The 12,604-nt window shown below is 40.5% G+C and overlaps 1 pseudogene; it reads right to left on the bottom strand.

The window, feature by feature from the left end:
* Positions 1 to 12,604, bottom strand: part of LOC115113228 (apoptosis-stimulating of p53 protein 2-like) — a 54,114-nt pseudogene that overhangs the window by 16,220 nt on the left and 25,290 nt on the right.

The following is a 12,604-nucleotide window of genomic DNA, read 5'->3' on the forward strand; positions in this document are numbered from 1 at the left end:
TAAGTCAAGCCCGTGCCCTTTAAAACAAGATCAAATCAACTGAACTCCGCTACTGGAAACAGAAATGCAGATAATCCTACGGCTGCTGCTGCTCTACCAAGTCATGCTGAAGAGATCAGTGTGTGTCTATGTCAGGTCCAGCTCTGCCATTAGTTACTGTACCTGGGGATGAGCGTCTTTTGAAGCCCTCTCCTTACCAGGGTAGCCATTCTTGAGAAAACAAAAACACAAAATGCAACAGCAGTTGAACACACTAGTAGTCAAACCCCATAGAAGAACATAAGTCGCTATTGATCAGTTCCTCCCATATGTTCAGACAGAGCGAGGTGAGGTGAATCTAGGCTGACATCTTTCAGGCTAGCGTTTCGCAACCAATGTGTTTGAAACATGCCTTCCAGGTGATGTCAGACAGACCCTTGCTGTGTCGTTGGCCAGAGAGAAGGGTAAATGTAACAGCTCTTTGTGGCCGCCTGAAAAAGCCCTGCTCATTATAATTCGAGGCAGACTGTCACTAAATCCCCTCCTCAAAGAGTCCTGCTCTATTCAGCCTTCAGCTTCTTTGCTTTCATCTGTAATAACTACAGTACATACATATTACACTTTTACCTCTTCAGCTCTCTCCCTTTCTTTACCTCAGCTCTTCCCTTCAACATAGGAGGACTTCAAAAGATGGTGGACTTCTTTAATAATGTATTACATTATTTTCTACTGGTTGTAACTGACAATTAACCTGTCAGTCTATGTTGTTGTTTTTTGCTTGAATTGCTTACGTGTTCGCTATGTGGGGGAAATGGTAAGACAAGCGGAACTACGTGTAACGGGGATTATTATCGTAGCAACACACTTGTCGAGTGAATGCAATCCCACGCTGGGTTAGCTAGGTTTTTCATGTCTTCAGGTGTAGTTCGTAAAGGTTGAAGCGTGTATGTTAGGATTGTAACGTTATAATAATTAAGGATGAAGCGTACATTCATGCCAGGAATAAAAAGTGTTTTTGATTTTCTCCCTTCTGTAATAAGCAGCCAATTAAGTATTTTTCTTTTATTCATGTGTTTAATCTGATACTGTTATGTCCAGCTAAACGTTTTTGATGTAAGCACTTCAGTGTTATATCAAGCTAATAAGTGACTCATAAGACAAGACAGTTGTAAGAGTGTCATTTATTTTATAGTTCTCATGGAAGGTGATAATTCTGACTAAAACTACAGAATTCCTTATCGCCAAGTCCTTCAGAGATAAGCTCAAAGCATGGCCTAAGATAGGATCCAAGGACAGTATTGAACTTAGAAACCTTGTAGACTTTCTTCGCAGCTGTGAGGCTGCTATGTCTCAGAATAAGGGCATTGAGGTGCTTAATGACTGTAATGAAAACCAAAAGATCCTCGCTAAACATCCAGATTGCCTAACTTTAAGATGGAATACAAAGGTCATATACATCTTAGAAGAAACTGAGACCTTTCCTAGCTTCAGCCAGTTTGTGAAGTTTCTCACGAGAGAAGCCAAGATCGCTTGCAATCCTGTAACATCCCTATACGCTTTGAAACCAAGTGAAGATGGGAAACCTAAGACGCCAAGGATTCAAAGCCCTGGAGCAAGGGTATTAGCAACTAACTCTGATGAAAAAGGTACTGTTACTAGTTGTGTCTTCAGTGAGAAGTCAGGTCACAGTCTCCACAAATGTTGGAAGTTCTTGGATAAGCCCACCACAGAGCGACAGAAGTTTGTTCAAGGAAATAAAATGTGCTTCGGCTGTTTAAGGCCTGGGCATCGTTTGAAAGATTGTGATAACAGGAACACCTGTGACATGTGTCAGAGGAGGCATCCATCCTGCATGAACGAAGATCGTACTAAAGAATGGTCAAGGGAAAAGAAAGAGCCCCCACAAGATAAGGGGACAAGAGCGTCAAGTGAGGCCATATCTAACAGAGTCGTAAGGGACATTAACACCACTCAAACCTCCACAATCATTCCAGTATGGGTGTCAACCACAAGCGAGCCAGATTGTGAAGTTCTCATGTACGCACTTCTTGACACCCAGAGCGACACCACTGTTATCCTTGAAGAGACAACAAAAGCTCTCAATACAAGGAAGGAGCCAGTACAACTGAAACTCTCTACAATGGCTTCAGTGAATACCATTGTGCCCTGCCAGAAGCTGTCTGGTTTGCAGGTTAGAGGGTTTTTCTTGGAGAAGAAAATCCCTCTGCCAACGACCTACTCGAGAGAGTTTATTACCGCAAACAGAGATCATATTCCCACTCCAGAGATTACAAGAACACGGTCTCATCTTGAACACATTGCAGAGGAGATTGCTCCTCAACAGAACTATGATGTCGGCCTCTTAATTGGCTACAACTGCTCCCAGGCTTTCCTTATAAGAGAACTTGTGTCTGTAAGGGAAATCAGCCTTTTGCAGAACAGACCTTGGCTGGAGCATAGTCAGCCGTGGAAAGCCATGCATCGACTATGGCGATGCTATTGGAGTGAGTCACCGGGTTATCGTTAGACCGGTGATGCCAAGACTTCAATCTTCTTCCAATCTCACAAATCAAGTACACTATTTTTGTAGAACACACGTAAGAGAGGTAATGACAGCACTGGACATTATCAAGACGCTTGAATCTGACTTCAACAGAGCCGCAGAAGAGGACCTCATATCTCAAGAGGATATCTGGTTCCTGACAAAAATGAAAGCAGGCATCAGATGCAAGGACAATGGACATTACGAGATGCCTCTGCCGTTTAAGGAAGAAAGACCCAACCTGCCGAACAATAAGACATGTGCAGTTCACCGACTCAAGTGCCTTGAAAGGAGGATAAGGAGACACAAGCAGTACTACAAGGACTACACAACCTTCATGGAAGAGAACATAGCTTGTGGAGATGCTGAGAAGGTCTCCGAGGATGAAATGAACAAGCATCCAGCATGGTACATCCCGCACCATGGGGTTTATCACCCACAAAAGCCTGGGAAGATACGAGTCATCTTTGACTGCTCAGAGAAGTTTAGAGAGACATCCTTGAATGACCATCTCCTTACTGGTCCAGAGTTGACAAACACATTGCTGGGTGTCCTTTGCCGTTTCCGTAAGGGTCCAGTCACAATCATGTGTGACATGGAGCGCATGTTCCACCAGTTTCATGTGAAAGCAGAAGACCAAGATTATCTGCATTCCCTTTGGTGGGAGAACGGAGATCTAGAGACTCAAACCTCAGTGTATCGTATGAAGGTCCACTTGTTCGGCGCAGCTTCATCTCCTGGTTGCGCCAACTATGGTCTCAAACATATTGCTGCCTAAGGACGAGGAAGCTTCAGCGAGGAGTCTATCCAGTTTATAGAAAGGAACTTTTATGTTGATGATGGGTTGATGAGCGTATCGTCTGTAGCTGAAGCGGCCCAGCTGGTGAAAGAAGCAAGGGATCTTTGCAGCATCGGCAAACTTCGGGTGCACAAGTTTATCTCCAACAGCAATGAATTTATAGCTACAATTCCCAAAGAAGAACGTGCAGAGGGTATCAAAGACCTGGATATGGCTATGGGTGAACCACACACGGAGAGAGCACTTGGTGAACTCTGGTGTGTCGCATCAGACAAGTTCCAGAGTGCTCATAACTCATTCCAGAGTGCTCAGAACAATCAGCACAGCAGGATAAGTTCATTGCTCCCTAGTTATGGGGAAGTGGAGAGTCGCCCCTTCCAAGGTTATGACCATACCACGACTGGAACTTTCAGCAGCGGTGGTAGCTGTTCGAACAAGTGACATGCTCAAAAAGGAGCTAGAAAAACAAGGTCTACAGGAATACTTCTGGACAGACTCAAATGTAGTTCTTGGCTACATCAACAATGAAGCCAGAAGATTCCACATCTTTGTAGCTAACCGTATTCAATGCATTAAGCAAAGAACAGATCCCGAAGAATGGAGATATGTGACCTCTCAAGAGAATCCTGCGGATCACGCTTCCAGAGGTCTCACATCAGAACAGCTCATGGCTTCCAACTGGTTCACAGGTACAGACTTTCTTTGGCAGGAGAAACTTCCCAAAGGACAAATTAAGGTGGGAGAGATCTGACAATGACCCAGAACTGCAGAACCCCTTCACAGAAATCACAGGTGATTGGTGCGAGTGTAACTGACAATTAACCTGTCAGTCTATGTCGTTGTTTTTTTGTTTGAATTGTTTACGTGTTCGATATGCGAGGGAAATGGTAAGACAAGCAGAACTATGTGGCCAAGAACTGTTGTAACAGAGATTATTATGGTAGCCACACACTTGTTGAGTGAAGGCAATCTCACGCTGGGTTAGCTAGGTTTTTCATGTCTTCGGGTGTAGTTCGTAAAGGTTGAAGCATGTATGTTAGGATGGTAACGTTATAATAATTAAGGATGAAGTGTGAATTCATGCCAGGAATAAGAGGTCTGAAGTTTGATTTCCTCCCTTACGTAATAAGCATCCAATGAAGTATTTTTCTTTGATTCATGTGTTTAATCTGATACTGTTATCTCCAGCTAAACGTTTTTTATGTATGTAAGCACTTCAGAGTTATATCAAGCTAATAAGTGACTCATAAGACAAGACAGTTGTAAGAGTGTGCTTAACTGTATTTTCATTTATTTTATAGTTCTCACGGAAGGTGAGGATTAATTCCACTATGGTATGTGGTTGAATGATTCATTCTGTGAGTTTTAGCACTGCAGATTGGAGGGTGGTCTCATGGCATAGAGTGTTTTGCTTAGTATACACTTTCATCCAAAGCAGTTTACAAAAGCAGACTATTTGTGACTCGTTTCAGGAAACTAGGCGTATGTCGTACGTCACTGTTACTGTAATTTAATTATGCCAATGTGCTTTCATTAATTGAAAACCCTTATTCTATTTTATGAGAATTTGTAAGATTCTTTGCATAAAATAGACGCAGACCAGTCTTTCAATAATAGGTAACAGAATTTATTCTCGGAGCGCGCTGACATTTAACCACGAGCAACAGTTTACATACAGATCATGACGTCACTTCATTGCTTTAACAGAATCCCCTCCTCTCGACCGGGACAAAGTGAGGTGAAAAGTTCATTCTAACTTACTAACACACTCCCAGGTAACTTTTGACCCCTCAACATTATCGATCACCACTGAGCTGACAGTTCTAATTAACAGAAAACCTAGGAATGCACTCACTGCCTTATCTAAAAACCCCAGAGCTAAGTTTCTGTAGGTTCAACGCTAGGTTAACGACCTAATATGTTTACACAGTCCCCAACCCATTAGTTTCTTCCTAGTTGGAATGGTGTTCACTAACTTTAATTACTCCTTGTCCGTGTCTCACAATCCCTTCTAATGAACTCATATTGTTAATCAGATATAGTAAAACAGAGTATAAGTTTTACTTAGTTACAGTTCCATTTAAAATGATTTGTTCAGTCATTTAATCATAATTTTACCAACAGTCACTACTTCACAGGAGTGGCATTTGAACGTAAACATTTATTTTTGATCAGAATGCGTTTTTTGGCAGAAATGCCTTAATAACAAACTTGTATTCCCTCCATAAATATGAAAACAATTATTAAAATTACGAGCCTAGTTGGTTTAGCCACGGATAAATACAGGAACCTTCCTGCTAGCCATGATTGGCTGAGATAATGAATGGGCTGGACATGTCGAGAGATGAGTTTGGATTGGTCTGCCATGTAGCATGCTTCTGTCTATAACATGAGTGTTGACAGTCTTTTCTACCTCGCTGTTTTTGAAATATATAAAGTTAGCCATTGAGAACAACAAAAGTGTTCTACTTTCCTCAACAACATTGATGCTCTGAATTTCCAACAGATCAGTTGGAAAAAGTGATGGGCTACTTTCTGCACACACCACGGTCAATGTGAACCGGAGTGACTTGACACAACGCTGGTCAAACAATATGTAGCTACAATTAAAATGGAGTTAAATGGTTCCAGTCTGCCGTGAAGCATTCATCCATGAATACGGGTAAGAGTCTAGCTATATTTTCAGATATGTTTATAATTTTGTCAGAAAGTCGTTTTTAATTGCAAGTTAAGGCATAATGTTAGTTAGCGAGGAAACGTTAGCTTGCTGGCTCACTAGCTAACATTACTTGTATGATATGTGTAGTGATATTTTTAAAATCAGAAACCCATTTGCATTGCTAGTAATAGCCTAATGTTAGCTAGCTAACATTGAACCTACTTTGTTAGCTTTAGCTGCCTACAAATTCAAACTACATCTATGACAATGTTTGTATTGATAGTAGTATGAGTTGGGATTATGCAGGTTCGTTGATTAGCTAGCTACCTAGCTAGCTACATGTCTAAACAAAAAGACTACACTTCAAATTGATTATTACATGACCCATTACATTAGCCAGGTGTGTCTGAGGTTGATTGCGGCCATCTACTGGATTTCATGAACATGTGTACATGTCTAGACAAGTGTAACCCATCCATTTAGCTAGATGTGTATGGGGGGTGGTTATAGCATTTCCTTCAGATGACCCAATAATTTAGTGTGTCGGGTAAGCGTCATCTATTAATTATAAAATATTTATAAAATATTTTTATCTGGACACTTCTGTTTTTGATATTGCTACTATGCAAGTAACCACTTCACTGTACCGCTGACACCTGTATCCTGTGCATGTGACAAATTAACATAGATTTTATTTGATTACCACATGGCCTCACATGCGAATCCTTAAAGAGTTGGGTGGGGCTTAAGAGGGTGTGAACGATACTGAATGGGTTTAGACAAAGAGATCTTCAGTAGGTGTACCAAAATATTCAAGGGACATTTTCTCAAAAGTGGAGTTACAAGTTTATCAACTTTAAAACCAGAATTACTTTCCTATTGTTCCTCAACTGCAGTGTACGATATACCATGCTCTAGCTCTGAGTTTATTTTATCTAATGTAAAAAACACACACTTTCTAATGTTGCTACATAAGACCGAATCAAGGCAGTCGGTCACATTTGCACATATACAGCTTAATATATACTTTATGACATTCTCTATGCAAATATCATATGAATATCATAGGGAATATTGTGATCCGTATCATGCACACTTTTAAGGAAACATTTTCAACTTCATCTCCAGCACCATACCAAAATGTGAAAATGGTGCGTTTCTATGTTAAGTAAAAAAAAAAAAGAAATTAAGTGTTTCTGGTGACACCATCTGTGTGTCACTGCATCCTGTGATTTAACCAACTATGAGTAGGCAAAGGTTAGTAGTAGTTGGTTAAAATCACATAATACACACCAGATGGTTTTCTGATGATATTATCTAAAAACACTTTGTGTGTATCTTTATGACTACAACACATATAATCCTGGCATTTTCACATAATATTATGTTGATGTTTGGATGGTGCAGGAGATTAACATTTGGGAAATGTCCCTTTAAATTATAAAACTTGGATTAGTAGGCATAAAGTTACTCAACTGGACAGATAAAGTGCCTTCAGAAAGTATTCACACCCATTTACTTTTCCCACATTTTGTCGTGTTACAACCTGAATTGAAAATGGATTAAATTTAGATTTTCTATGTCACTGGCCTACACACACAACACTTAATAATGTGGAATTGTGTTTTATGACATTTTTTACAACTAAATTAAAAATGAAAAGCTGAAATGTCAACCCTTTGTTAAGGCAAGCCTAAATATGTTTAGGGGTAAAAATGTGCTTAACAAGTCACATAATAAGTTGTGTGTGCAATAATAGTGTTTAACATAATTGTTGAATGACTACCTTATCTCTGTACCCCACACATACAATTATCTGTAAGGTCCCTCAGCCATGCAATGAATTTCAAACACAAATTCAACCACAAAATACCAAGGAGGGTACCTACAGTATTGGTCGATGGATAAAAAAAACAGCTATTGAATATCCCTTTGAGCAAAGTGAAGTTATTAATTACACTTGGGTTGGTGTATCAATACACCCAGTCACTAAAAAGATACAGGTGTCCTTCCTAACTCAGTTGCTGGAGAGGAAGGAAACCGCTCAGGGATTTCACCAGTTTATTGGCTGTGATTGGAGAAAACATCAACAACAGTGTGGCTACAAAGTGTTATGTTTGGGGAAAATCCAATACAACACATTACTGAGTTACACGCTCCATACTTGCAAGTATGGCGGTGGCTGCATCATGTTATGGGTATGCTTGTAATTGTTAAGGACTGGGGAATGTTTCAGGATTTTTTTTAAAGAATGGAGTTAAGCACAGGCAAATCCTAGAGGAAACCTGGTTCAGTCTGCCCACCATCTGACACTGGTAGATTAATTCACCTTTCAGCAGGACAATAACCTAAAACAAAAGGTCAAATCTACACTAGAGTTGTTAACCAAAAATACAGAATGTTCATGAGTGGCCGAGTTACAGTTTTGACTTAAATCTACAAGAAAACCTAAGACTTGAAAATGGTTGTCAAGCAATGATCAAAAACCAATGGCATATAATAATTTTCAAATAAATGGGCAAATGTTGCACCTTCCAGGTGTTGAAAGCTCCTTAAGACTTACACAGAAAGACTCACAGCTGTAATAGCTGCAAAAGGTGCTTCAACAAAGTATGGACTCAGGGGTGTGAATACTTATGTAAAGTAGATATTTCTATATTTCATTTTCAATACATTTGCCAACATTTGTTCAGTTTATAGTTATGGGGTATTGTGTGTAGATGGGTAAAAAAAAATATATATATATTTAATTAATTTTGAATACAGGTTCTAACAACAAAATGTGGAATAAGTCAAGGGGTATGAATACTTTTTGAAGGCACTGTAAATCTAGACTCCCCACATTAAGTTAGTTTGATTGAGAGACAACATGATAGAGTTAAAGGAGGAAAGTAAAGGGTGTTGGCTATTCATTTGACAGTGGTTTTGTTTCTCTATTAAAATACCATTGATCGAGGATAGAGTTTGTAGATTTTGTAAATTACCCACCACATGAAACATGTAAAATCATAATAAATCATGCCTGGGATTTACTAACACAATTTAAGAATTTGAGTGCCTGAGCAAATCATCCACAACCACTCTGAGTTTCTATTTGACGTGTTCTAGTACACTAATAGCTACAGCAAATCTCCTGTGTCCAGACAATTTCCTCAAAATCTTTCAAAGACAGATTAAAAAGTTCCATGTTTACATAGATTAAAAAGTGCAGTGGAAACCACGGGAGTCAAAAACAATTCAGAGGAAGAGGGGCAGAGAGATACCAGGCAGTGATACCATCTCCTCTGGCATTCCTGTCTGTCTGCCTGCCTAAGCTCTAGTCTCCTCCCCTCTCCTGGAGTTGTTTTTGCCAAGTTGGGCTGAAGAGATGGAATGTTAAATGTAAACTGAGATAGAAAAATCAAACCCGTGACAAGGATCAAAACAATGATTCAGTCCATGCCATTCATGTCCTTCAATCCTGATCTTTGGGAGCCACCGGGGTGCAGGCTTTTGCTCCAGCCAAGCACTAAAATATCTTAATCAGGTGTTAGTACTGGGCTGGGAAAAGCATCTCCCCACTATGTGGGTCCCAGGGACGAGGGTTGAAGAACACTGAATAGAGAGAGATTGAAAAAGTGAACTGTGGAAGGAGATATCTGAGTGCATTTCAGTCCTGTGGGTCAGTGATTTGTTTGTCAGTGCAGAAAGGCAACAAGAGACAGGTTTGAGGCGTCTTACTTTTTTGATAGAGGCCGGCTCTGAGGGCCAGGGCATCTGGGGCTTTCAGAGGTAAACAAAATACAGTTGTGTTTATACTCTGCAGCCCCAAGGGGGCGCTCAGGTTATCAATTTTGATAGGGTGTGCTTCACGATAAACATTTCCATTTCTTTCACAAAGTCTTGAGATGTCAAAGAAGTAGTTCTGCACTCATTTGTGCGCATGTGTGTGTGCGAGTGCACATGTGTTTGTGTGTGTACAGTATGTGTGCATGTACACTATGTATGTGTGTGTGTGTGTATGTGTGTGTGTGTGTGTATGTGTGTGTGTATGTGTGTGTGTGTGTGTGTGTGTGTGTGTGTGTACACTCACAGGCAGGTTCTCTTTCTGCTGCAGAGCGGCCTTCTTCTTCCAGAGGCGGTCTCGGAGCTCACTGACCCGTTTGTCCATAGACGCCACCTCCAGGTTGCGCTTGTTCAGACTCTCTCTCTGATGCTGCAGCTTTGAGTTCTGCTCCTGGTTCAGCTTGTTACGCAGCTAGAGGGGACAAGAGATGACATGTCAGAGAGCTGAACTAGGATGGAGGACAGGGTAGAGGACATACAGTGTGCCATCAGAAGTATTCCTACACCTAGACTTATTCCACATTTTGAAGTCTGAAGTCTGTTACAGTCTGAATTAAAAAATTGCTAAAATGTATTTTGTTTCTCACCCATCTACATCCAATACCACATAATGACAAAGTGAAACATGTTTTTAGAAATGTTAGCAAATTGACTGAAAATTAAATACAGAAATATATGATTTACATAAGTATTCAGACCACTGAGTCAATAAATGTTAGAATCACTTTTAGCAGCGATTACAGCTGTGAGTCTTTAAGAGCTTTGCACACCTGGACTGTACAATACAATTGCACATAATTCTTTTTTTTTTAATCTTCAAGCTCTGTCAAGTTGGTTGCTGATCATTGCTAGACAGCCATTTTCAAGTCTTGCCATAGATTTTCAAGCCGTTTTAAGTCAAAACTGTAACTAGGCCACTCAGGAACATTCAATGTCGTCTTGGTAAGCAACTCCAGTGTATATTTGGGCTTGTGATTTAGGCTTTCCTTCTGAAAGGTGAATTTGTTTCCCAGTGTTTGTTGGAAGGTAGACTGAGCTAGGTTTTTAGGAAGGACGCCTGTATGTTTGTAGTGACTGAGTGTATTGATGCAGCATCCAAAGTGTAATTAATAACTTCACCATGCTCAAATGGATATTCAACGTCTGATTTGTTTTTGTTTTATTTTACCCATTTCCCAATAGGTGCTCTTCTCTGAGAGGCATTGGAAACCTCCCTGGTCCCTGGTTACAGATAATTGTATGTGTGGAGTATAGAGATGAGGTAGTCATTCAAATATCATGTTAAACACTCTTATTGCACAAAGAGTGAGTCCATGCAACTTATGTGATTTGTTAAGCAAATTATTACTCTTAAACTTATTTAGGCTTGCCATAACAAAGGGGTTGAATACTTATTAACTCAAGACATTTCAGCTCATTTTTAATTCATTTGTAAACATTTCGAAAAACATTATTCCACTTTGACATCATGGGGTACTGTGTGTAGGCCAGTGACCAAAAAAGAAAATAATAATCGCAATTTCATTTTAAATTTAGGCTGTAAAATAGCAAAATGTCAAAAAGGTCAAGGGGTGTGAATACTTTCTGAAGGCACTGTATGAGGCTATGAACCAGTGGTTCTGATGGCTCAGTTGATTAGTTAGGGCATGGTAGTAGAGATAGTTCAGGGTTTGAGTCCCACACAAGCCACATACAAAATGTACGTGATTTGAAATCAGACCTGGGCTAAATAGAACGCATTTGTAAAACCCTTTCTAACAACTGAGCTCCTGGGATTTAGTTCAAGTACAATGGAATGTTCAATTGTCCCTCATCTGCAAACTCCAATCATACACACCTGTAGCTCCTTGTAGAGGAGGTCCAGTTCAGCCACAGAGCTCTGGTTGTCGTGGAAGGAGTCCATCTTGCCATTCTTGAGCATCTCCAGCTGTCTGCTGAGCTCCTCCACCTTGGACACAGCCACCACCAGCTCCTTCTGCTTCTGTTGGAACAGACTGTTCATCTGCTCTATCTCCTCCACTAAAGACGAGAGAGGGGAGGTTAGAACCAATCGATCAGTCAGTCATCCTACACAAATCCACCAATCAATTCACCGCTCAATCAATCCAAACAACAACCAATCCCTTGCCCATTCATAGCAGCACTGTGCTCACCTAGCTTGCCGTTGCTGAGGCGTTTTTGCTCCACCTGGCCCTTGAGGGCCCGGACCTTCTTCAGCCTGGTCTCCTGGTTCTCCACATTTTCCTTGAGACGCTGCAACTTCTCCTGCTCGGACGCTTGCTGCTGCTGCCTCATGTAGCGCAGACGCTGCTCCTAAAGACAGGAGGAGAGATTGCTTTATTACAGTGTTTTTGCTGCCTCTGCTGTGGCTTCAGGTAGCAGACACTGCACCTGTGGAGGGGAGAGTAAGAGAAAAGAAAGAGGATGGTTACGGAGGCATGTTGTTTTATAAACCATAGCAGCTGCTCTTACACCTTCCCCGAACAAAGTCATTTTTTTACTTCATCATTTAATTGACAGCCTACTATATAATTGTACATGTATGTACATTTTGGTGTATCTATGACCTGTTTTCATACAGTACCTGTCATTGGATATAATTGAACATTTTAATATCACTACAGTCAATGTTTAACAATGAACTACTCATTGTGCCATAAATGTGACATGTATTTCCTGAGAAAGGTCATACTTTAAAACAGTAGGGTATTTTCCAGCAAGGCATGTTAACTTGGCCGCTCTCCTGGTTAATCAAATCAAATCTATATTTATTCTTGCAGCACATTTCAGACATGTAATG

This window comes from Oncorhynchus nerka, linkage group LG28, assembly GCF_034236695.1.
Source record: "Oncorhynchus nerka isolate Pitt River linkage group LG28, Oner_Uvic_2.0, whole genome shotgun sequence".
NCBI classification, from domain to species: Eukaryota; Metazoa; Chordata; class Actinopteri; order Salmoniformes; family Salmonidae; genus Oncorhynchus; species Oncorhynchus nerka.